The 25,183-nt window shown below is 51.6% G+C and overlaps 1 long non-coding RNA gene across 2 annotated transcripts; it reads left to right on the top strand.

Annotated features, from left to right (window-relative positions):
* Positions 1-831: 831 nt before the first annotated feature.
* LOC140634216 (uncharacterized) lies at positions 832-23,471 on the top strand. 2 transcript variants are annotated; one of them, XR_012031738.1, is made up of 5 exons: positions 832-966; positions 1,824-2,035; positions 11,165-11,290; positions 11,834-11,976; positions 21,752-23,471. It is a non-coding gene; the product is annotated as an uncharacterized lncRNA (long non-coding RNA). The 2 variants fall into 2 exon arrangements; XR_012031737.1 differs by lacking the exons at positions 11,834-11,976; positions 21,752-23,471 and having other exon boundaries at positions 11,165-11,819.
* Positions 23,472-25,183: the final 1,712 nt, after the last annotated feature.

Below are 25,183 nucleotides of genomic sequence, written 5' to 3'. Positions count from 1 at the left end.
TGTTTTAGCTATTGTGAATAATGCTGCTGCTGTAAACACTGGTATAAAAATATCTCTTTGGGACCCTGCTTTCAATTCTTTTAGGCATACACCCAGAAGTGGAATTGCTCGATCATGTGGTAATTGAATTTTTAATTTGTTGAAGAATTGCCAGCCCAGTAGTTGTACCACTTTACATTTCTACCAATAGTTCCTTTGCCTTTTTTGCCCTCCTCTAGTTCCAACTACCGCTGCCCTGAAGCCTTTCAGGATTTCTCAACATGATGAATTCCACGAGCCCTGACAGTCCTTGGGCTGGACTACCCTAAAGCCCTTGACCCCAGCCTTGGTGAAAGCAGAGACCCCCTCACACACCACCAACTCCGCCCCAGCCTCCAGCTCAGAGTTGGTAGCAGAGCAGGAAGGGCTACCAAACACCACCTATGCACCAAGGGCCCCGCTAGGTACTTCACACGCATCAGCCCCTTCACCCTCATCACCGTGCAGCAGTGTTACCCTGCCCACCGGGAGAGCGAGCCTTGGGAAGTGTCCTGACCTGCCCACGCAGACATTGGTGAGCAACGAGGCTGGGGAAGTGGAAAGAGCCAGCCCGGTGACGAAGGTCCTTGAATACATTTTATCTTGAGGGCAATAGGGAGCCAACGCAGGTTTTAGACAGGGAGGCAACATGATCAGACGTGGGCTGAAGCTGAGCAGTGGTAAGACGCCTAATGCAAGGGCCGTGTTGTCTTAGGCAACATACTGTGGTTCTCTGCACCTCAAGTTCCTCATCAGCAGAACAGGCTTAATCACAGTACAAGCTCCCGGGGAGCCGTGGGAGTTCAGTGAGATCACCAATACATGCAAAGCATTTACTGAGGCCAGCCGGGCACACAGCAAGTGCTCGAGAACCACCGAGAGTTGTGGGAAGTGAGGCATCGCCACTATTTTTATTGCAACTCTCACTGTTTCGGGGCAGCCTCCCAGGTAGGAAGGGGTCTTCAGCCCTCAGGAGCCTTCCCAGCCCGGCTCAGTTCCGGTGGCTTCTGTTGGATGACGTTTCTCTGCTTCCTGGTGGGGAGGGTGGGAATGGCAGCCACGCTTGCAGGTGCCACCTCCCTGCCCACCCCCGCCCTGCCCTCCCCTGCTCCTGCTCTCTCCGCCCCAGGTCTATTTCCAGCAGCGTGGCTGCCTGAGGCCAGCGCCAGGTGTGGGTGGTGAGTCAGAGCCAGGCCTGGTGGCCCCGGGGGCCTAAAGCTGTCACAGCCTCCCTCCCTGGGCCTTTCCCGGCAGCCCTCTGGGCACTTTAATGAGGGGAAGCCTAGACTAGTGCCCAAAGGTCCCTCATGGGTGTTCCAGAGCCCCAGCTAGAAGTGGGGGCAGGGGCCATGCCCGGTTCAGCTCCCCTCCTGCTATACCTAGGTCCAGACTTGGCATGCAGCAGGGGTGCAATAAGTGCTCACTGACTGAGTGAGCCAGCCTTTGCACAAGACTTTGGAGAAACAAGATTTGCTTTTGTGAAGACAGAGCATAGGTTCTAGAGACAGACAGACATAGTCTCTATGACCCTTGGCAGGTGGATTTGCCTCTCTGAGCCTCAGTTTGCTCATCCGTGAAATCGGGATACCATGTGTACCTTGTAAAGGACCTTTGCGAGGTGCAAATGAGGCCGCCTCGGAGAACGGTCTACCGTGCCTAGACTAGATCTGTAATAACATGGGCCGCGTTTTGTTACCCCTGTAACAAGTATATTTGTTGCTCTATCTGCTTCTCCCTGGATGTGAACAACGCCTGGGTGGGGGCTGAGTCTTACTTATTTTTGTTCCCCCCCCCGCCCCCGCCAGGCACCGGGCCGAGCACAGAACCAGTGCCCCACCTGTGTTTGTTGCATGACTGCCTGACTCCAGCCAAGACAAGAGCCAGTGGGACTGGATGGTGGTGACTGTAGGCCGCAGCAGGCCACAGGCCACTGGGGTGCTCACCGTTTCTTCGGCACCCGAAGGCCAAGAGCGTTCGCGGCTTACTTCATCAAAATCTCACAGTGCCGCCTAAGCAGGTACTGTTACGATCCCCATCGTACAGATGGGGAAACTGAAGTTGGGGGGTGTTAAGTCGCTTGCTTATGGTCACATGTTGACCTAGAGGTGTCACTGAGACTGCGTACGGGTCTGCCTGGCCTGATGATGTTCTTAACGGTCCCAGAAGAGGAGGTTGGGAGGCACTGCCAGAGGATTTCCTTGCTGGTCTGAGCTGCCTTGAGGTGGCCTGATCTCGGGTCTCTGAAGGTCTGTCTGCATGTCTGCGTGTCCTCACCAGTACTGAGGACTCTTAGAGATGGGACTGCGACTCCCTCACCCTGGTGACTCCAGGGCTCAGCGGGGGCTGTGGCATACAGCAGGCGCTCCATGGGAGTTTCCTGGGTGAATGCATGGTCTTTGGCCTTCTCTGTTGACTGGGTCCCACACTGTTGAGATGGCACAAACCACTCCACTTGAAGGCACCGAATGTCCGGGCACCAGTCCAACCCAACAGCAGGTGAGGTGACTGCCTCCAGCAAAGCTGGCTTCTTAGCGTCAACACTGTCCTCCACTTCAGTCTCCTTGTCCAGCCCCAGATCCTCTCTCCCTCCCTCTGCCTCCCAGGACTTTGGAGCTCCTCTCCCTGACTCATGCCCCCGCTCTCACGCCTGGCTAAGCAGGGACTGGCTTTCGAAGTCATTGAAGCGGCTCTGTGTCGGGTAGGCTGGGCCTTTTACATAATTTCTTGGATCTCTAAGCCTTTAGTTGCCGTGCCCCAGCTTCCACCACAGTGCCAGACACGTAAGAGGTGCTCAATAGATATTTGAGTGACTGTCTTCAGGCTCAATGAATCTGCAGGTCTACTGAGCTCTCTGCTGGTAAAACTTTGGACTGGTGTGTTTGACCTTGGCATTTCTGGGCCTTGGTCTTCCCATCTTTGAAATGGATATGTTTAAAGGAACCAGCCCTGGCCACCCCAGTGTCTACTGCAGCGTGCTGGACGAACAGTGGACATTCCCACGTACAGCCTCCCCCGACTGTGCACACCTAGATTTTGATGAAACCAAAAAGGATTGCAGGGAAAGCCAAGTCCTAACGTGATCTGTGATCATCATGATTGTTGAACTAGCCGCTCACCATGGGCTAAGAGGAGCTCTACAATCCTCAAATCCTCATGCAGGAGCAAGACTGCTTCTGTTCTCTTTGAGGAAGCAGAATGCAGAGCACAGGGTGTGAATGACATCATTACAGGACTCAGTTGTTCATCTCTTGACCTATTTAACAACTATTTATAGGGCAGCTTCTAAATACCTGTCCCTTAGGGACAGGACAAGGAACGAGAGGTTCTTTTGGAGCTTATGCTCTGGTGAGAGACACAGGGAACACAAAAATAAGGATACATAAGAAATGTGAAGATGTTTTATTGTGATGAGTGCTATCAAGGAAGTCAACAGGGTGCTGGGTTAGAGGGGCAAGGGAATGGTGTTACCTTAAAGGGGAGGAGGCCGAAGCAAGCCTCCCCAAAAGCTTTGGGAGCTGCCAACTAGAGGATGAGAAGGTGCTGACCTTGCAAAAAAGCAGAGGGAATAGCATGGCAGGTCGAAAAAACAGTATGTGCAAAAATTGTGAAGAGGAAAGGGATAATTGTGGATGTTTTCTGTATTTTTTTTTTTAAAAATCAGGGGCTCCTGGTGGGCTCCATCGGAAGGCCATACAACTCTTGATCTTGGAGTTGTAAGTGTGAGCCCGACGACGGATGTAGAGATGACTTTAAAAAAAAAACACAAAACACTGCAATTCCTTAGTTATTAGTAGTGCCAGATTAATTTCTTCATTCAACAGAAGAGCCCCTACTGTGTAGCCAGCCCTGTGCTAGGCCCTAGGGACAAACAGAGCTGCTTGAAAGGGACATTCTTGTCACACACATCCTGGACCTGGCACCCCATGGAGATGGGCTGGTCTGATGTTTGCGAAGGGCTCCCAGCTTGGATCCTTGGGGAATCCAAATAAACCCCGCAGGTTCTGGCATCCCAGGCCTCCCGGCAGCCAGCAGCTCCAGGCCTGCATAGGAGAGAGGCTTCTGTTTCCTGCCTCTCCCTCCCCCACCCACCTGGGCACAGAGGGTCTTTCATCCATTGTTACTGCTTCCTGCCCATCCATCTCCAGCTGCTGGTCTGAACCCTGCAGATTTACACTGACAAGCGGATGCTTTTACCAAGACCCTCGAGGGGGACAAGGAGGGGAGTGGCCTAGGGCGACGGGGAGGCTGGGGGAGGGGGGGCAGAGCTTTGTGACAAGGAAGAGTTTCCTGCCCCAAAGAGGTGTTAGACCTGAGGGCTGAGACGGAGGGAAGCAAGCCTCTGTCCCCAAAAGCTCCCCCTTGCTGGGAGAGGGAGTGATTAATGACCCCTGACTCAGCAGGGCCCCCCATGCCCCTTGGACTGGGTTTGGGTTCAGCAACATCTTCCCTGGCCTCATTTCTGATGCGCAGAATGAGCACGGGCCTTGGAGTCAGGAGACCTGGGTTTATGGTCCATCTCTGCCAACCCTTCACTGAGACTTAGACAAATTTCTAAGTCTCCTTGGGTCTCAGTTCCCTCATTTGACAGGTGGGTCTAATAATCTACGCCCAGCAGTAATGTGACAACGAATGTGATCTCGTAGGACAGATAGTTGTAAAATGCCATAATATGAAAAACATTTTCTCCCCTGGGTTCTCTTATCCAAAGTAGGAGGTTACAAACTGGATCCTGGTAAGGGAGGCTTGATGGAGCACCTACTGTGTGCCAGCTGCTGTGGCAGTGTTGAAGATAAGGAGCAACAAGACTCAGTTCTTGTTCTCTCGATGGGGACAGACAAGCAAACAGACGTGCATCTCGTGTCTGGTTGAAGCCTTTGAGTGCACCAGCTGACTGTGGCTCTGGAGCCAGCCTGCTTGGTCTGTATCCCAGGTCTGTCATTTCCCTGCTGTGTGGCTGTCGGCAAGTCACTTAACCTCTCTATGCCTCAATTTCCTAAATATGTAAGATGAGGACCAATAATTACGCACCTCCTAACACTGTTGTCAGGATTAAATTATTTGATACTTGTAAAGCACTCAGTATAGCATGTGTTACGTACTATGCCTCAATAAATAAAAGCTACTATTAGTATAGAGTCTGCATTTTGCCCGGAATAACAGGAGTCTGGTGTCTGAGCTGGAACTGCAGTAGCCAAGCCCGCAGGCAGCTGATGCCCAGCAGACACCTGCTTGGGCACCAGGTCTCCATGGCTGGCTATGTCTGTCTGTCCTGGGACAGCGTGGGGTCATGCACCTGCAGTCCAGCCAACTGCCATTTGCATGAAGCTGGAGCCAGTCCCGAACCCTGAGATGCCAGAGCTTCGAGAGGAGAGTGGTAGCCACACGGTCTTACCGGGCTGCGAGATGTGGAACCGTGGCCGTGGGAGCTCGGGGCGCTGAGCCCGCCGCCAGGGCACCAGCTGATCCACCCCGCGCTGTCCCACGGGCTGTCCCCGGGCTGGCCCTGCAGGTGCAGGCCCCTGCCTAGTGGAAGGAGAACCCTCAGCTGGACACCAGTGCCCTCACCCCTGGCTGGGTGGGAGCAAGAAGAGAGGGAGCCTTGAGCCCCAAGAGAGAGGGAGGACCGGGAACAGAATGCACTGGGTGAGAATAAACCACTGGGACCTTCTTCCCCTCGGTATTGTGCAGGATTGGCAAGGGATGAAGACCCTTCGGCCCCATTCTACTCACATACACGTGGTCTCTGGACCGTGTGACTCATTTCAGATCAAAGCTAACTCAGGAAAGAGCAGAACCGCTGACCACCGCTCTCACCCTGGACTGTCAGGAAATGCTGCCCGGGGTTTCTTGTTCAGTCGTGACTAAGGAACCACCAGACCTGATGAGTTGGAAATAATCCTACACCTTAATTAATTAATTAATTAATTAATTTTATTTTTTAATTTATTTTTTATTTTTTTAATCTTTTTTTTTTTAAGATTTCATTTATTTATTCATGAGAGACACAGAGAGAGAGGCTGAGACACAGGCAGAGGGAGAAGCAGGCTCCATGCAGGGAGCCCGATGTGGGACTCGATCCCGGGACTCCAGGATCACGCCCTGGGCCGAAGGCAGGCACTAAACCGCTGAGCCACCCAGGGATCTCCCCACGTTTTTTTTTAAAGACCCATACCTTAATTAAAAAACAAACTATCACTTAAAAAAAAAAAGGTCGTTATTACTGCAGGTGCTGCTGAGTCAACACAGAGTGGGGAGTAGGTGGCCTAAGGGACCTCCAACCTAGCCGGGAGGGAAGTCCAAGAAGATGGGAAGAAGAGCGGAGCCTTAGGTGGTGAATGTGAGCAAACCAGCAACAGGAAGGACCCTCCTGGCAGAGGGCAGGGGAGTGAGCAAAGGTATGCAGGTGAGAGACGGTGCTGGGTGCTCCAGGGGATGCAAGTGAAGATCCAGACGAGGCACAAGAGGCACAAGAGGCAGACTCGGAACTCGGGTCCCACCAGCCACCCCGTTAAGCTGTTGGGTCACGATCCTGCAGATCACGAGAGGGTTGTAAGCTGTGAAGGGACAGGTTTGGAGTTTTGCCAACCACCTTGGCTGAAGCGTGGAGGATGGATTTGGAGGGCGGGGGACGGTGGGCCTGAGGACAGGGAGATCACGCAGGAGGCTGATGTCGTAGCGCTGTGAGTAGTAAAAGGGAGGAGAGGTTTCCTGCCCCTTGGTGTCATTTTATTTTATTTTATTTTATTTTATTTTATTTTATTTTATTTTTAAGATTTTCTTTATTCATGAGAGAGAGAGAGGCAGAGACACAGGCAGAGAGAAGCAGGCCTCTTGCAGGGAACCTGATGTGGGACTTGATCCCTGCACCCGGGATCACACCCTGAGCCAAAGGCAGACATTCAATCGCTAAGCCACCCAGGTGTTCCTCTCAATGTCGTTTTATTTTTTTATTTTTTAAAAGATTTTATCTATTTATTCATGAGAGACACAGAGAGAGAGAGGCAGAGACACAGGCAAAGAGAGAAGCAGGCTCCCTGCAGGGAACCTGATGCGGGACTGGACCCTGGGAGTCTAGGATCATGCTCTGAGCTGGAGGCAGGCACTCAACTGCTGAGCCACCCAGGTGTCCCTTGGTGTAGTTTTAAAGGCTAAGTGACAGTCATCCTCCTAGAGAGCCCGGTACAGTGCCTGGGACACAGTACGTGCTCACAGCCAGCAGGAAACAGCTAAATGCTGAGGGGTCTGGACTAGGGCTGTGGTGGTAGGGATAGGGTAGGGGGCTGGCTTGAGAAAGATAAATCTGCAGGAACCATTAACTGACCGGATATGGGAGTGAGAGAAGAGGAGTCCGAGACTTCCTTCGATATTTATGAAGTAGCCACCATGTCTGTGAGCCTTCTTTCAGCTGGTGATCTAGCTTCATGCATCCACCAATTTTTGCTGAGCACCTACTACGAGCCAGGCACCTTCCTAGCTGCTGAGGCTATAAAACAAAGCAGAGCTGGTCTCTGGTGCCCTGGAGCTCACTGATCAGACTTCATGAACAATGGAAGGACCAACAGATGGCCTGAGACTGTGGGGGCCTCGGGAGCTGCCTTCCAGCAGCATCCCTGGCAACCTGCAAACTTCTCAAACCTCCCATGCCCCCAACTGGATTGCCACACCTGCCCCTACCGCCCCGCACGTTTCCCCACCTCAGGAAATGACACTGCCACTCACCAGGTGCTCAGGCCAGAAACCTGGGTGTCCCTTCTAGTACCTTCTTCCTCTCCACCCTCTTCCCACCCTCGTTCCAGTCCATCTGCAGCTCCTATGAAGTTTCTTTCCAAAATATACTTTGAGTTCTCTCCCCATCTGAGCCCAGCCCCCCTGGCACTCCTGCTCAATGCCATTTCCACTGCCTGGCTGGTCTCCGTGCTGCTTGACCCTCCCCTTGTTATCCACACAACAGGCAAGAGCAAGCTGCTGCTGCATCTTCTTTTTCTTTTCTTTTCTTTCTTTTCTTTTCTTTTCTTTTCTTTTCTTTTCTTTTCTTTTTTTTTCTTTTCTCTTTTCTTCTTCTTCTTCTTCTTCTTCTTCTTCTTCTTCTTCTTCTTCTTCTTCTTCACTTTTTAAAGTAATCTCTATGCTCAATGTGGGACTCAAACTTACAACCCCGAGATCCAGAGTCACATGCTCTACCTATTGAGCGAGCCAGGAGCCCCAAGTACAAGCTTCTGAAGAGGCAAATCACATCTCCTGATGCCACTGCTGAAAACTTTGCTTCAGTAGCTTCCCGCTGACCTGGAATCAAATCCATAAGCCTGCAGCCCCCAAAGCCAGCAGAGGCCTGCCACCTCCTGCAAGTCCACACCCCGTCCTCCCTGCCCAGCACTTCCAGAACCACCAAGCTGCTTCCTACCTCCAGGGTTCGTACCTGCTGGTATCTCTCCTGGAGATGCCCTCCCGCCATCCTTCTCACTGTCCAGTCCTGGCCGCAGTGCCCCCTCCTTCCGGAGGCCTCCCTGACTATCCCCCAGCCTCCTCATCTCAGCACCGCTTATTTCCCTTGGATCCCTTCTCCCAGTCGGCAGTTACTTTGCGACTTATGTCATGGTCTCTGGACTTCTTGGACTGGGACCCTTGAAGGCAGCACCCACTGTCTCTTGCTCCTAGGGTTCCTGCAGGCCTGAGGAGCACCTGCCCACCGCCCTACTAACACTGAGTCAGGTCCAGCAATCCCCGCAGCGCCCCCCAACTCCCCTTTGTTCAACAGACAGCACTCTCTTCTCTCCCCAGCCCCAGAGGAATAACTGTGGGTTATCTTGTCATCTATCAATCTCTAATAAACCTGGTTATTTTTAGAACAGGTGAAAGCAACGATCTCACATCTCGGAGAGGATTTTCCACTCACATCTGACTTTCTACTACAATTTGGTTTCCTGTGGTGGTTACGGAGGCTGTCAAGCCAGCAGGCTTTGTTATTCTGGGGCGTAGAGAAGGGCCTACAGAGAAAATCAAGCCTCCCCACACCTCTGCATGGAGTGGAGGGAGAACCAAGGTGCGCAGTGCAATCCCCCAGCGGACAGTGGGAAGCCCAGAGGAAGCCTGGTGCTCTTCACTTGCTGTGTGACACTGGCCTCCTCATGTTCCCTTTCTGAGCCTCAGTTAGTCCTCTTTAAAGGGAGGGATGGGGGGAGGGGGGATCCCTGGGTGGCTCAGTGGTTTGGCGCCTGCCTTTGGCCCAGAGCGCAATCCTGGAGTCCCGGGATCGAGTCCCGCGTCAGGCTGCCAGCATGGAGCCTGCTTGTCCCTCCTCCTGTGTCTCTGCCTCTCTCTCTCTCTCTAAGTCTATTATAAATAAATAAATCTTTAAAAGAAAGAAAGAAAGAAAGAAAGAAAGAAAGAAAGAAAGAAAGAAAGAAAGAGAGAGAGAAAGAAAGAGAGAAAGAAAGAAAGAAAGAAAGAAAGAAAGAAAGAAAGAAAGAAAGAAAGAAAGAAAGAGAGGGACAGGAGGATTAATTACTAAAGACCTCTGACTGCTAAGAGTTGGAGGGAACCATGAGCCAGTGGGTTTTTTCCGTCCCTGGACATCAGTTAGATGACATCAGTTCTTTCTATGAATGAAATGTACTCAGTGCCTCTAATAGCACAGATGCAAATATATGTAAATTAATACAAATAAAGGACCCCCACCCCCACCCCAAAGCTCCTGTTCATAGAACCGAGGTCAGACCAGACCTGGGGTGGAGGGAGAAACTTAGCTCATGCTTTCACCCTGCTTGGATCTCTCCCCCCACACCCCATTCTGCAGAGAAGAATCTGAGGCCCATGGAAGAAAAGTGATTTGTCCACGGTCATGCTGCAAGACTGACAAAGTGAATTAGCAGCCAGGTCTCTCTATTCTGGCACTTTTCTCACCTGGCCTTCCTGCCATTCAGCCACAAGCCTGGGGCTGGAACCCAGCTCTAAGGGAAGGGAGCTGTATCTTTTGGTCAGCACAAGGTGGACTAGGATAAACTTCCTGAGGAAGTTCAACCAAAATGCTCTGTCTGTGGACCAGGAGAGGTCCTTTTGCTTATGTGATCAGGGTGAGGATGTCCTTTGAGTCTCATGTTGAAAATTGGGATTTAAGGAGATTATTCCATAGAGGGGACAGTGTATGCCAAGGAGAGATGCAGACAACAGGAAAGCACTGCCATGCTCAGGTGTCCCTGCTTATGAAGACAACTTGGAGACAAGCCCTCACAGAAAAATTCTGGAACCTCCCCTGCCTGTAGGATAGTGCACATCTAGGGAAAGAGTGAAGAATAAGCCTCAATAGCTACCTGGGGACCAACATGCCCAAGGCCAGAAATGGTAAGCTAAGGAATCCAGACTTTTTTCTGAGAGCGATAGGGAGCCATTGAAGGTTTTAGAGCAATGAGAGACGTCATTGAATTCATGTTTAGGATGAGAGAAATTAGTTTGAAGACTGGAGCAATAGTCTCAGTGGTAAAAGGAAAGACCTGAACCAGGTCAGGGAAACAAGGGTAATGCATGGACATTTGTCTGAATGGAATAGTCTGAGCTTGTTTGGGTAGGGAAGCAAGCGAGAGGACTGGGAACAGTGGGTTTGCTTCACCCGGAGAGGAAGGGAGCTGAGGCCTCTCCTCTCCATCCTTCTCATGACTGGCTATTTCCCCAAGCTGGTGCCCAGGAAGGCGGAGAAGGGGGTGCCCAGGTCAGTGGAACAGCTGCCTGCCAGGAATCTGGGACAGGGGGCAGCTTGACTGTTCTCTGGGGACTTTTAGTCTATTTCTCTAAATCATTAAGGACAGACCTGAGAGCCCTAGAGGACCACAAGCCAAGTATTTCTCAAACATTTATTTAGGACTCACTAGGGCAAAGTATTAGTGTGGGGGACAGATATGCTGAAACCAGATCTTCTGAATCTCAAACTGTGACATGAGTGGTACATAGGGTTTTTTTCGGGTGTGAGATTTATCTATATGACAAGCACTTTAATGACATCTGTTATGGGTGGAATTATGTCCCCCCAAAAGATAGGTTGAGGTCCTGACTCCCAGGACCTCAGGATGGGACCTTATTTGGGAATAAGGTTGTTGCAGATATAATTAGTTAGGATGAGGTCATATTGGAGCAGAGTTGTCCTTTTGTCCAATAGGACCGCTGTCCTTCTAAGAAGAGAGCTGCAGCAAGGGGAATACCATTGTTGACAGAGGCAGAGACGGGAGTGACGCTGCTGAAGACCAAGAGGTGCCAAGGATCGATGCCTACCGCGAGAAGCTAGGTAGAGGCAAGAAAGGACTCTACCCAGAGTCTTAGACAACATGACCCCGATGACAGCTTGTTTTCAATCCTCTAACCTCCAGAAGAGAGAGAGAGAAAGTATCTGTTACCTTCACCCTGGCTTTGTGGTGCCTTGTTACAGTAGCCCTAGGAAACCAATAACACATTGAAGAAAAATCACATTTAACTTTTGTCCATTGCCCACACTGATCACTTTAAAGGGGGTACCTTTTCTAGGACAGACAAAACTTGTTCAAAACTTGTCCACAGCTCCCCAGTGCCTGGGTGATGCTTGGGGGGAACTCCTTGCCTGGGGCCTGAATGCTCCCCAGCACTTTGCCCTCTGCTATCGGAGCCAATACACCATCTCCTTGGGGGGACCCTCCCTCTTACTACCCCCAACACCTGTTCCCTCATCCTTTTCTTTGGGGTGAAGAACAGCTGCCTGGTTTTGAATCCTGGCTCCCCCATTTCCTAGAGTCTAGCAGTGACACCTTGGTTAAATTTTTATCCCAATGCCTCAATCTTCTCACCTGTAAAATAGGAATGACAGCTGCCCCTATCTCACAGAGTTGAGGATGGAAAGGAAGAGCAGTTACTCTTGCCTCCCTTACGCATGGTGTACCGTCTTCCAGGAGGCCTCTCTGCCCGCTGCCCCCACCCCGGTCACTGGATTGTGTCTCCCAGGTATTGTACCTGTCTCATCATATCTCTGTCTCCATCAGATATGCACTGCTCCGGGAAGGGACCACCCTGCATCCCTGCCTCTGAGCACACAGCAGGTGCTCAATAAATGCTTGTTGAATGAACTATTGAGCAGAGAATTGACAAAGGACATCTGGGAGGTAGAGCGTGGGGACAGCTTTCATAATACAGTCTGCCCGTCTGCCTAGAAGTGAAAGTTGCACTACTAGTTCTGAGAGCATGAGAAAGAAAGTGAGAACTAGAGAGGAAAAAAAAGGCAGAGGGCAGGGGGCTGAACCTGCACCCTGCTCCAGCACCCCGATCTTGCCCCCCAGCCCCAGCACATCCTGCCCCCCCCCCCCGTGGTGCCCCTCCAAATGCTGTCACCCACGCACACCTACCCCATCCCCAACCAGCAGCTTCCTCTGACACACATTTTCCATTGCTGGGCGGGGTAGAGCAGGTTCCAGGTGAAAACAATCTCGGGGGGGTTCCTTCTCAGGGTCCTTCCCCCCGTCCCTGTCCCTGCTGAACTGTTCACAGCCCCTGATGTCCACGGCAAGTGTCAGTCTGGGGCCAGAACATTCAAGGCTATGTGAGGTGTCACCTGGTGGCTCGGATCAGGTACAGGGCAGGGGGGGTCAGGATGCTGGCTCCGCTGCGTTTGAGCTGTGTGACTCTGGGCAAACCCCTTCCCCTCTCTGAGCCACCTCTTCTGTAAAAGGGAATAGTAATGCCAGTCATCTGGGACTGTTGTGGGAATTACATGGGACGATGGATAGAGCATGAGTAAGCTCTACCAATCTGATTGTTTGTGGGAACAGGGCTGGAGTGCAGTGGCAACAGGGAAGGTCCCCTGCTTCAGGCCCGGCACCATGCCAGGCACTGAGAGGTTGCAAGTGTTTGGTTGCTGAGTATGGGGGAGTGGGGCCTAGAGCCTAGTGGCAAGAACACAGCATGGGAGTTAGAGACCTGAGCTTGCAGCCTCACCCTTGGCTCTGTGATTTGGCATGTCTTTTTTCCTCTTGAAGCCTCAGTTTCTCTGACTCAAAACAGCAGGACTAACCCCAATGCTCTCCAGGTCGAAATCTCAGACCTTGTGCTGTGCTAAGTGAAGGAAGGCCAAGGAAGGCTGGTGTGGTCTTCTGAGTGTCACCATTTCTTTTTTCTCTTTCCCTCCCTTCCATCCTTCCTTCCCTCCCTTCTTTCTTTTTAGTATTTTATTTATTTATTTATTCATGAGAGACACAAAGAGAGAGGGAGGCAGAGACACAGGCAGAGGGAGAAGCAGGCTCCATGCAGGGAGCCTGATGTGGGACTCGATCCCTAGTCTCCAGGATCAGGCCCTGGGCTAAAGGCGGCGCTAAACAGCTGAGCCACCCAGGCTGCCCTCTTTCTTTCTTCTTTCTTTCCTTCTTTCTTTCTTTCTTTCTTTCTTTCTTTCTTTCTTTCTTTCTTTCTTTCTTTTTTCTTTCTTCTTTCTTTCCTTCTTTCTTTCTTTCTTTCTTTCTTTCTTTTTTCTTTCTTTCTTTCTTTCTTTCTTTCTTTCTTTCTTTCTTTCTTTCTTTCTTCCTTTCTTTCTTTCTTTCTTCTTTCTTAATTTAAGTAAACTCTACACTCAACCTGGGCCTCAAACTTACAACCTGAGACCAAGAGTCAAATGCTCCACTGATTGAGCCAGCTAGGTACTCCTGAGTTGTCACCATTTTTTTTTTAAGATTTTATTTATTTATTAATGAGAGACACACAGAGAGAGAGGCAGAGACATAGAGGGAGAAGCAGGCTCCTTGCAGGGAACCTGATGTGGGACTCGATCCCTGGACCCTGGATCACACCCTGAGCAGAAGGCAGATGCTCAACCACTGAGCCACCCAGGCGTCCCGAGTTGTCACCATTTTTAAGCCACTCTGGAAACCCTGGGCTAAGATCCTGGTAGGGGGCTAGTCTTCCTTCATTTCCTCCCACCAGCTTCTTTTGCAGGTTCTATTGTGTCACTGGCCAGCCCACATCACTGGCCAACTCATCAGCCAGGCTGCCTTCTTCTGGCTTCACAGCCCCTGTTCTTCTTTCAAGACCAGCTCGGGTGTTCTTTCCTCGGGAAGCCTTCCCTGACACTCTGGGACACCTGGGCAGCTTCTGCTTGGAGCTCCCACTGTACCTCCTAGAACCCTCCATCACCACACTGACCTCCCTCGCTTAGACAAAGTATCTGTCTATCTCACTGGATTTGAAGGAAGATCTGAGACTTTCTTACCCATTGGTGCGCACTGAGTGTCCAGCATAGGACCGGGTAGATGACAGGATGGGGGGGAAATGAGTGAGTGGAGGAAAGAATGAGGGAATCAAGAGATGGATGCTGGAGGAGTGGACAGGTGGACAGGGTATGGATGGCTGGTAGGATGGACGGATGATTCTATAGGCAGGTGGACAATTGATGAAAGAGGTAAGTGAATACTTAGCTACTGATCATGATTTTCAGTATCACGCACATCCTTGCAGGCACCAGACACATACTTGGACTTGCCAGGGCCCAGGGCACTCCCCTACCTTCCAGCCATTATACCAGGGCTCTGGTTCCTCCTCCAAAGCATGGACATGGGTCTAAGTATCCTCCTGGGACTCTCAGCACATGAGAGCCAGGGTAAGCTGCCCATTAGCACCTCCCAACCAGTGCGGCCTGTTCACAGCTCCCCACAAAGGAGAATTTTACAATTTACCATCAGTCACTGGTTCTCTTTGGCCACCCTATCCTCAGGCCATCTCAGGGACCCTAGACGAACAGGAGTCAGAATCCATTTTGAGGGCTCGTTGCCTTCCCCTAATCTGCCCCATAGAATCAACTAATGTAGAAACATTACAGGATTGGAGGTCAGAGGACCTCAGTTGAAGATTTAACTTCTCAGCCCTCATCAGCTGCTTCACTCTAGGGAGTAGGGATTGGCTAAGAGGCAGAGCAGGGCAGCAGGCAGAGACAGGCTTTGGAGCTACAGAGATGTGGGTTCAAAACATGCCCCATCAGGGAGTGTGACCTCGGGCAAGTGATCTAACTCTTGAGTCTCTGTCTCCTCATCTGTAAAGTGGGAGAAACAGCACCATTTGGCTCGCAGATCTGTTGTGATCTGTTGTGAAAATCAACAGACCTTGATCAATGCTGCTCAGTGAGATGCTGCTCAAAGCCAGCCACCTGCAGCTCCTGAGCCCTTGAAATGGGGCCCGGCTGAATGGAGATGTGCCCTAAGGTGTCAAATACACACCGGATTTTGAAGACTTGGGGAAAAAAATGTAAAAATCCTTAAGAATTTTTAGCTCACTTTTAATTGATGATATTACACATTGATAATATTTTGAAATATTGGGTTAAACAAAATATATTACTAACAATCTTTTATTGCGTTACTCAAAAGTCCCTCTGCTACACAGGCTTCCCAAGCCTCCCCCAGAGTGTGACGGTTTCTCCTCTGCTGTGCCTCAGGGTTTGTACATGCTCCTGTAATGGCTTTTAGCAAATATTGTGGTTGTCTGTTTAGGTGTCTGTCTCCCCAACTAGTCCATGAGCTCCTTGGGGTCAGGAGCTCTATCTTGGTCATTTCTGTCCCCAGCTCCCTGTACAGAGCCTGGCAAGCAACAGATACTCTGCAAATGTTAACCAAGTGGGTAAATATGTGTATGTGAAAGCAGTGTGAACTTTCATCATTCTACCCTACCTGGAGTCCTTGATGAATTCAACAGGCTACATGTCACGCCAAAACCATGATCGGAGCCTTGGCAGGAAACAGATGGTGCGCTCAAGTTGAGTAGTTTGAAGAGACTGTAATCAAGAGACTATTAACAAATCATGGTCAGGATTCAGGGAAACCAGGCGGGATGGTGCGGTATCCTAGGGCTGGCAACACTGGGAAGCTGTTACCACCTATCGCCTGAAGGATGGAGAGAGAGAAGTTACCCAGACCTGGGGTCAGAGATTTGCATGGGGCCGCCTGACAGGAGCCAGAGCCCTTGGGAGAGGGACATGGCCAAGCCATGGCAACCCTGCGAGAAGGGACTGGGGAAATTACTATACACCCTCTGCCCTCCTGCCCCACCCGACCAGAAGCCAAAGGGCAAAGGAGGCCATTGACGTCACCCACAGAATTCACCTATCAGGGCACAGAACAGGATGGAGAAGGGCAGAGAGGGGTCCTAGGGGGGAAATAGAGAAACCCAGTGCTGTAGAGAACGTTACACCCCCAGGATCTTTCAGGGCCTCTGGACATCCTTATAAAGTGCAAAAAAATGGTCACAGCCAACCACAATCTTTAGGTAAACAACTACAGTATGTCAGGTGCTGTGCTAATCCGAGTTCAGGCTCAGAAAGTCCAAGTAATTTGCCCAAGGGCACACAACAGGAAGTGGCACAGCCAGGAATGGGACACAGATTGGCCTGGGGCCTCAGGTTCTTATCACCTCTTCTCAGCTACGTGGCAGGCACGTAGCTACATTTGAGCCCTTTGTCTACATTACCTCTAATCCATCAAAACTCTGCAAGGTCGTGTCCTTTATCTCAGAGAGGTTGAGCAATCTCTCCAGGGCCACACAGCTCCTGGGGGATGGGATGGACTCAGAGAAGTAGGGTTGGTGACATTGCCATTAATTAAGGCAGGTGACTCGCTGATTGCATGGTGGCAGCCTCAGGGATTTATTTAGCCCCAACGGGTGGAGCCACCTCTCACCAGGTGCCTCCTGGAGTCACTCCCCAGCTGCAACCACAGGATTTAGATTTTCAGAGCTGGGCAGGGCCCTCCGCATCCTCTAGGCTGGCTCTCGCCTGTGACTCTGAAACTAATAATTGCGGGAGTGACAGCCATGGACTTCCAGAGCCCCTGGTATGTTCTCCCCCCCAACCCCGTGTGTTCATTCGATGTTTTTCTCTGCATGGTCACTAACTCTGACCATGACTCTCCCTTAGGACCATATAGGGTCTTGTAGGCAGGCATCACAGGCTGCTCAGCTTGCAGATCAAGAACTGAGTCCGAGAAGGAGATGGCTTGTCCATGGTGACACAGCAAAGCTGACCCTGTGCAGCCCGAGGGCCGTGCATGCAGCTAAGAGCACTGGTTTTGCTGGGATCAATCTGGCTCAGCACTGGATGTAGTGACCCGGGGCTGGTCACTTTTCTGTGTCTTCTGTTCCTCATTTGTAAAATAGGGACGGCCGTATCTCCTTCATGTGGTGTGAGAAGGATAGAATGAGTGATTGTACAAAAAGCTCTTACAACAGAGACTAGAACATACCCGGCGTTATCATTCTACCTCCCATTCCACTGAACTCTCTCACCACATCCGGGGAGGCTCTTAAAATTGTGCTCCTGGGTGACCCTGGCTTTAGTGACCGATTGAGTAGCTGCCACCCGGCCGTGCACTGAGTGTTACACGCTCATGCTTTCCTCCTCCAGCCCTCACTGTACCCCCAGCCCCACTTTGCAGGCAAGGAAACTGAGGCTCAGAGACATATAATGACCTGCCTAGGCCTTCACACCTCAGAAATCACAGCCAGGACGACCACACCCAAGTCGAAGCCGATAACCACCCTCTGCCAAGTGCAGGAAACCCAGATTGTTATGATTATTGGTATTGTTGTCCAAAACAATCCTCTAGACAGTGACAATGCAGCAATCATAGAGGGTGCTTATTTCCATTGGCTCCACGATCATTCCCCCCCTCCACCCCTGCGGAGGGGGCCTGGAGCTTTAAGAAGAAGCTCCTCGAGGCAGGATGAACAAACAAGCAGTGAAAAGCTCGCAGCTGGGCCCCAGGTGCTGGGAGAGAGAGTGGGGCAGGAAGCGGGCAGGCCATTTCTTTCTTTCCTCTTCTTTCTTATTTGTTTGAGAAGCAACTTGACTTTCTAAATCGGTCATTGTCACCCGTTGGCCCCCGCCCCACCTGGGCCAGGGCCTCTGGTGCAGGGGCTCAAGAGGAAGCTCTAGAAGGCAGGAGGGACACGGGTCCTAGGTAGAGCAGAGCCCAGGCCCTAGGTGGACCTGGGGGGCCTCTTCCTTGCAGGGACTCCCTGCAAGTGGCCAGTGCCTGCCTGCCTGTGTGACCTAAGTCTTCCAGGTCCAGCTGCCAGGGGCCCCTCCTAAAAAGGGACGTATCAAGGCATGGCTCTGGCATCAGATCTGCTATGGCTTCCAAGCTCTGTGATCTCCCCTCTCTGAACCTCCGTTTTCTCACCTGTAAAATGGGTAGGGTTGCTGTGACAATGAAACAGAATTAAATAACGTGGCCAATGTAACCCTTGTAGCACATTTACTATCATTTGCATATTGACTGGAGGTTCACTTGAGAAGCCAGTAGCTATTGGGCATTGACTATGTGCCCGTCGCTTTTAAAGCATCCTACACCTATTACTGCATCTAATCAGCATGATAACTCTCTTTCCACTTAACCGATGAGAAAACTGAGGCACAAGAGAGGCCAAGTGTGTTGCACACGCAGGAGTGGGTCTACATCCTGCAGGATGTTAGTATAGTCTATACCATACTGGGGAACCCCTTGAAGAAAAATAATATGAAATTATGAATACAAAATGACGGGCAAGGCCATGCAAGTGAGCCACCTGAGGCTTAAACTTCTTGAGCCTGACCTTTATTTTTTTTTTAATTAAAAAAAAAAAGATTTTACTTATTTATTCATGAGAGACATAGAGAGGCAGACACAGGCAGAGGGAGAAACAGGCTCCCTGCAGGGAGCCTGATGTGGGACTCAATCCCAGGACCCCGGGATCACACCCTGGGCCAAAGGCAGCAGCTCAACCACTGAGCCCCGCAGGTGTCCCTGAGCCTGACCTTTAATCTCCCCCTAAGCTTTAGATTGCACAGCGAGCCTGTGGCACAGCCCAGGTGGCCAGCTCCAGGACACGCATGTGCCATAAAAGCACCATTAATGATAGGCGAGACAAAACGTGGCTACCAAATGCCACCCAGGGTGCCAGCAAATAAGAGGCGAGGCTTCCACTGCACTTGCTGTGTGCCTCATCTAATTTAACCCTCCACCAACCCGATGAGGCGGGCAACATTATCAACAGGCCCATTTTACAGACCAGGAAATTGAGGCTCAGAGAAGACCCAGGGCTTGCCCGAGGGTACAGCATTAAGAAGCAGCAGAACAAGACTCGCACCAGGCAGCCTGACTTCAAGGACTCTTCGTTGAGCCACTATAAGAACTGTTACCGCCCTGGTCACTGGGGATCGGCGCCTCCAGCTGCAGGTCCTCTTATCCCTTATCTGACAGCAACTCGGGGTGTGGACGAGACACCCCGGTTTTGGAGTTGTTGTTTCCCAGACTTGTGACATCTCTAGCCTCAGTTCTCTCTTCTGTAAGATAGGATTGGATCCTTTATAGGGTGTTAGAGTCTGGACGGATTATTACTTTACATGTCTTGTAATGCACTATCAGTGAACCATGTATTATCGCTGGATGTTTCTAGACATTATGGCTGCCCTGGATCATACCTCCCAGGGTCGTTCAGAGGACCAGAGGTGAAGACAGATGAAATGCCTGGTCCATACTAAATGATCAGCACCGGCAGAGATCGCCGGCATGGAGGCAGAGGAGAGGAGATTTTGGAATAAAGAGCACAGGACCAGGTGTCAGGCAACGTGCATTCTTGATGGATCTCTACCACCAGCTGGTTGTGTGGCCTTGGACAAGTCACTTCCCTCTTTCTGGGCTCAGTTTCTCTGTTTGCAAGTTATATGCAGTGTCCCCCAGTGCATGAATGACATTGTCTCTAAGGGCTTTAACAGATTGGATTTCTGTGTAAGAGCACAGGACTCCCTTCAAGGGCCCCCTGAGGGCTGCTCCTGTGGAGGCTCCCCACTTCCCTGGGGGTGGGGGGGGTTCTTCATGGCTATCCTTGAGACAGAGAGGACAGCTGGCAATGAACTCTCACATCTCATCTGCTCCAACAGAACTACGGTGTTGTGGCTCAGCGTGGGGGCCCTGCAGCCAGACGGCCTTGATCTAATAATCTGCTTCCTCATCTGTGAAACGAGGATGAAGATAACAGCCTTTCTTATCCCCATTTTACAGATAAGGAGAGTTAGGTTCCAGGAGGCACCAGACTTGCTGGAGGTCACAGGTCCCATCTTTGGAATCCTGGAGTCCTCACCCCATCCCAAATGGCCGGATCACACTTTCCCTCTGCCTGCCATCCTCTCTTCTCTCCTTCACCTGCTAAACTCCGCCAGGGGGAGATCAGGCCCCTGGGCCAGCCCCGGTGCCCCCACTGACAAGCATGGTGACTCTGAGCAAGCCGCCTACCCTCTCTGGGCCCCCATTCCCTCATCCATGTAAGGGGGACAACAGTCCCTACCTCATATGCGTGGCACACCCAGTACCTGACCCACTGTGGGCACACATGAAAGGTCAGCTGTTTTTGTCTTCACCCAGCTCAAATTCTGACTTCTTAGGGGGCTGCCTGGGTACCCCCAGAGGACCGAGTTTCTCTGGGCTCCATAGCCCAGTCAGTCCCTATGGCACTTATCACTTTAGGTCATCACTATCAGCCATCGCATCTCTATCCTGCACTACCTCAGGCTCTTGTGTTCTAGCCTTCTTGACATTTGCCATGTCTGGCACAGGGACTGTTATACAGCAGGTGCTCAATTAAGGACTGTTGAAGGAATGAGTGAATGAATGATACCCCAGTGGTGCTGAATTTATTGGCTGTATTTTCCGTCCTATCAGGACAGCAGGAATCCATGTGCTATTACTTCTACTATTTCTTCCACCAGCACTACACATAGCTCGCATTTATTGAGCACTTACTACGTGCCAGATCCTGAGATAAGCATTTTCCAGAGCCATCTGACTCACACCTCGCAGTCACCCTCTGGGGTGGGTGTTCTGTTGGAATCATCATTTCACAGCTAAGGAAACAGGTTCTGCTGGAGGAGGAGGGAGCACCTATATTGGCTGAACTAGGGCCCATGGCCCTTCCACCCCGGTGAGGGTGGGTGGGTGGAGCCCAGAACAGTAGGAGCCTGTCACCCCTTCCAGAATTTGCCTCTGTTCCCTCCTTGCAGAACTTCTCTCCTCCCTGGAGCTCTCTCATACTCCTTGGTCCCCTTCTCAAGTTCTGTCCAACTCTTAGATGTTGGTGTCCTCAGTTCTGCCCTCAAGCCTTGGACTGAACCTTGGTACAGCAAGTAGGGCCTTTCCTTCTGAAGTGTGAACTGACAAAATGTGAACATGTGGGCATCTTTCCTGGGACTGGAGGAGTCCTGTCTGCCATGGGAGAGAAGGAGGCCCATTCATTTTTTTTTAAAGATTTTATTTATTTATTCATGAGAGACACAGAGAAAGAGAGAGACAGAGACACAGGCAGAGGGAGAAGCAGGCTCGATGTAGGAAGTCTGATGTGGGACTTGATCCCGGGTCTCCAGGATCACACCCCAGGCTGACCGCGGCGCTAAACCGCTAAGCTACTGGGGCTGCCCAGGAGGCCTTTTCTTTCTTTAAGAAAAGACAGGCAGAAACCAGCAGAATTGACTGAGGGGCTGGTGGGGAGACAACACAGACATTATTAGGAACCCTGGATCCAGCAGTGCCTGAAGCTGACACACTCAGAAAACTCCAAGGTAAAGGAGCCATTACATTCTCAATGTGTCCGTTAGCTTTTAAATCCTCCCCCCTCCCCCTCACCTGGTTTGAATTGTTTGGATCACTTAAAACCAAAGATTCCTAATCCGATATTCTCTTCTCTCTCTGTCTGTCGGTCTGTCTGTCTCTCTCTCTAGGTTCCCGTGGATGATGCTGGATCTCATCTACTCCCACATCTGGGGGGGCTGGCACAGAAGGCTCTTGAACAAATGGATGTCTGACAGGTACCCAGAAGGTGACCTTCCCCGACTCCTTTCCTGGGTTCCAGAGACAGCAAATCCGGTTGTCCTTACCTTCTCTCCCTCAAACTGTTCTGCCATAAACACTGCTGTTCTGTTGTAGAAAGTTCCCTCCTGTCTGTCCCCTTCTCCTGCCCCTTGCCATTATCTTGGTTCACGCCACCTTCAACTCACTGCAACAACTTCAATCTGTCTTCTCTTTCCTCTTCCTTTCATCCACTCTCCATACCTATTACCACAGCAATCTCTCTGGAACCCACACCTGACCGCATGGCTCTCCTGCTCCGAACACTGCAAGGCTCCCAATTAACTTCAGGACAAAGTCAAGCTCCCTATGGTGGCACTGGAAGCCCAGCCCAATTATCTTCATCCTGCACCCCTCTCTTCTGCCCACCCTGCATTTCAGACATATTTCATGCCCTTCCCCTGAACCCACTACATTCTTTCTTTTCCCAGACTTTTCTCCCTGAATGGTCTCTGCTTGGAATGTGCCTCCCCTTCTCCCCACATGAACCACAACCATTCCTCAGAGTCTTCTCAAGACTGACTCCTCTGAGAAGTCCTCCTCCCTGTGTCCCCTACCCCACTCCCCCCACCCTCAGAGCTCCCAGGACACCTTTGCCTCTTGGCTAACTGGACCATGGACTGCCTGAGGGTAGGATCTCCCTCTGCACCCTTGTGCGCATGAGGCAGGATGGGGTGTGCTCTGCCAGAGAAGGTGAATTTCCAAGTGGCCCTTCTCATGGGGATCCTTGGAAACTTACTGGTTAAATCTAGTTTGCTTCTTGATTAATCCTCCACCCTTCAGGACAAAGAGGCACCTGGGGAAAAAAATATCATAATTTCAGTTCTTTGCATGTGCACAGTACTTTAGAGCTTACAAAGTGTTTCTGGGTTTCTCATTCGATCTTTCCATCTCTACGGATTGTCAGGGAAGGTGTTCTCAACCCCATTTCACAAGTGGAACTTGCTTCAGTTAAAGATGGAACCAATCTCCAGTCTTGGGGGAGCCCCTGACTCTCAGACTATCAGACTTTTTTTTTTCTTAAGATTTTATTTATCTATTCTTGAGAGAGAGAGAGAGAGACAGAGACAGAGAGAGGCAGAGACACAGGCAGAGGGAGAAGCAGGCTCCATGCGGGGAGCCCGACGTGGGACTGGATCCCGGGACTCCAGGATCACGCCCTGAGCTGAAGGCGGCGCTAAAGCGCTGAGCCACCCGGGCTGCCCCCATCAGACTTCCCTGATCCAAGCCCTCCCCAACCTCCCCATTTCCCAGATGGGGCCCGGGAAGCACAGAAGGCCAGCAGCATCCCTGGATAAGAGGAGAGAACGCGGCTTCGGGATGGGATGGGGCCAAGAGCAACGTTAATGACCCCAAGGACAGCTACCGCCCTGATGGTGCACGAGCATTCTAGGGCACTTCGCTACCATTACTGGCTCACCAGGAAGGGTCAGTCATTCTCACTTTTCAAATGAGGAAACTGAGGCACAGAGAATGCGAGAGACTCTCGCCTCTCTTAGGGTCTTCCCGATGCCTGGGTATTGATTGGTCCCGCACCTACTTTCCCATCTCTTTCCAGGTCTCCGCGGTCCAGCGCCGGGAGGGCACCCGGCCTCCCCCCTCCCCCGACTCCCCCAGCGAGGGGAGCCGGGGGCGCAGCGCGGGAGGGGCGCGGGGCGGCGGGGCCGCAGTGCGCGTGCGCGCCACCTCCCCGCCACCTCCCGGCTCCCCGGTCCCCGGTCCCCCGCGGAGCGCGACAGGTGCGCGTCGGGGCCGCGGCGGCTGTGCCCGCGTGGGCGCGGGCGAGGGACCCGGGCGGGCGGCGCCCCACGCCCCTCCTCCCTCCCTCCCGCCCTTTCTCCCGTGGCTGGTGGCAGGTGAGTGGGTGTCGAGGAACCGCCAGGCAGCGGAGAAAACAGGACGCCGCAGAAATCAGATTACTCACCTGCAGCTGCGACTACCCAGCGCTAATAAAAGCTGAGCTTCCTGTTGTTTCTTTATTACCACCCTCTGCCTCCCCCAGCCCGGCCCAGCTCCCAGCTGCAGCCAGGGCCCTAACTGATGGCCAGAAACCAGCGCCGTCAGGGGCCGGGACCACTCTGCTGCCCGAAATTCCACCACGTGTGCAGCGTGCCCCCAAAGTGGCCCTCCATCACCTGCAGGAGAATCACCTGGGGTGCTGGTTAACCAAGCAGGTCCCCAGACACTGCTTTGCACCTGCTGAATCAGAATCTCTACAATTAGGGCCCAGGAGCCTGCGAGTTCATAGCGATCTCCGGTGATTTGTATGCAGGCTAAAGTCTGAGAACCACGAAGTCCAAATGCTGTGGGTTCACCTGTTTTGTTTTGTTTTCTGGACTGACACCTACAAGTTAGGGATGGATCCATCTCCGAGATTTATCCGAGTAAGTCCCTGATCTCAGGGCCTCTGTTTGCTCATCTGTTAAGTAGGTATGAAAATACAGACTTCTTGGACTGAAACAGTCTCAAACGAGATCATATGCTTAGCAGGAGTTCAGGTGGTTGTTCTGGAAGTTTACAGTCCCACCAGGAATAAAAACTGAGCTAGTATGCTGAGGACCTAGGGGGTGGGCAGGGTGAACGGGAGCTATAGAGGAGACTTTGGAAGGGCCATAATTCACTAGAGAGTGCATTGGGAAAGGAAAGCCCTTCACCGTGGAGATTCTCCAAAGTTCAGTCCTACCATGCTGGGAAAATGTTCCTGCCCAGGGCACTGACCAACCCCGATGGCTAGATTTGGTGGCTTCTTTGGTGCCTCTCTGTGACCTCTGACTTTGGGGTGGGCCACACCCTTCTCCTTCAAGCTCTCACCTCCCTCAGCTTCAGGAAGATCCCACGTTCCTATTGTCCTCCCACCTCACCATCAGCTCTTTTGCAGTCTCCCCAGCTCCTCTTCCTGCCCCTGGGATCATGGGCACCTTGCACTACCAGAAGGGTTCTCCCTCCGTACCTTTCCTGGACAACTTCACCCACTCCCAGTTCCCTTCTCCAAGCTGAGCTCTGCCTGAACCCCTAAGATGTAAATGCAGCACCTCCTAGCATCTCTGCTTAGTGACCCCCACGCACCCCAAAGCAACTCAACCAACTCTGAATTCATGATCTTTCTCTCCCCTCTAACCAGCTTCTCCTTCTGGGTTCCCTCAGGGTATCACACCTGGATATTATCCCAGATGATTTCTCTCCTTTGCCCCCACATGTGGTCTTCCAGTCCAATCAGTTTTACCTTCCCAATTGTTCTAGAATCTGTCCTATCCACTCCTCCTGACCCTGTGTCCAGACCTGCTAGTCCAGGACTCTGTCATCTC

The sequence above is a fragment of the Canis lupus genome, chromosome 5, assembly GCF_048164855.1.
Source record: "Canis lupus baileyi chromosome 5, mCanLup2.hap1, whole genome shotgun sequence".
Classification (NCBI taxonomy): domain Eukaryota; kingdom Metazoa; phylum Chordata; class Mammalia; order Carnivora; family Canidae; genus Canis; species Canis lupus.
Note: the sequence above shows the minus strand (reverse complement) of the source record. Positions and strands in the feature narration are given on the sequence as shown.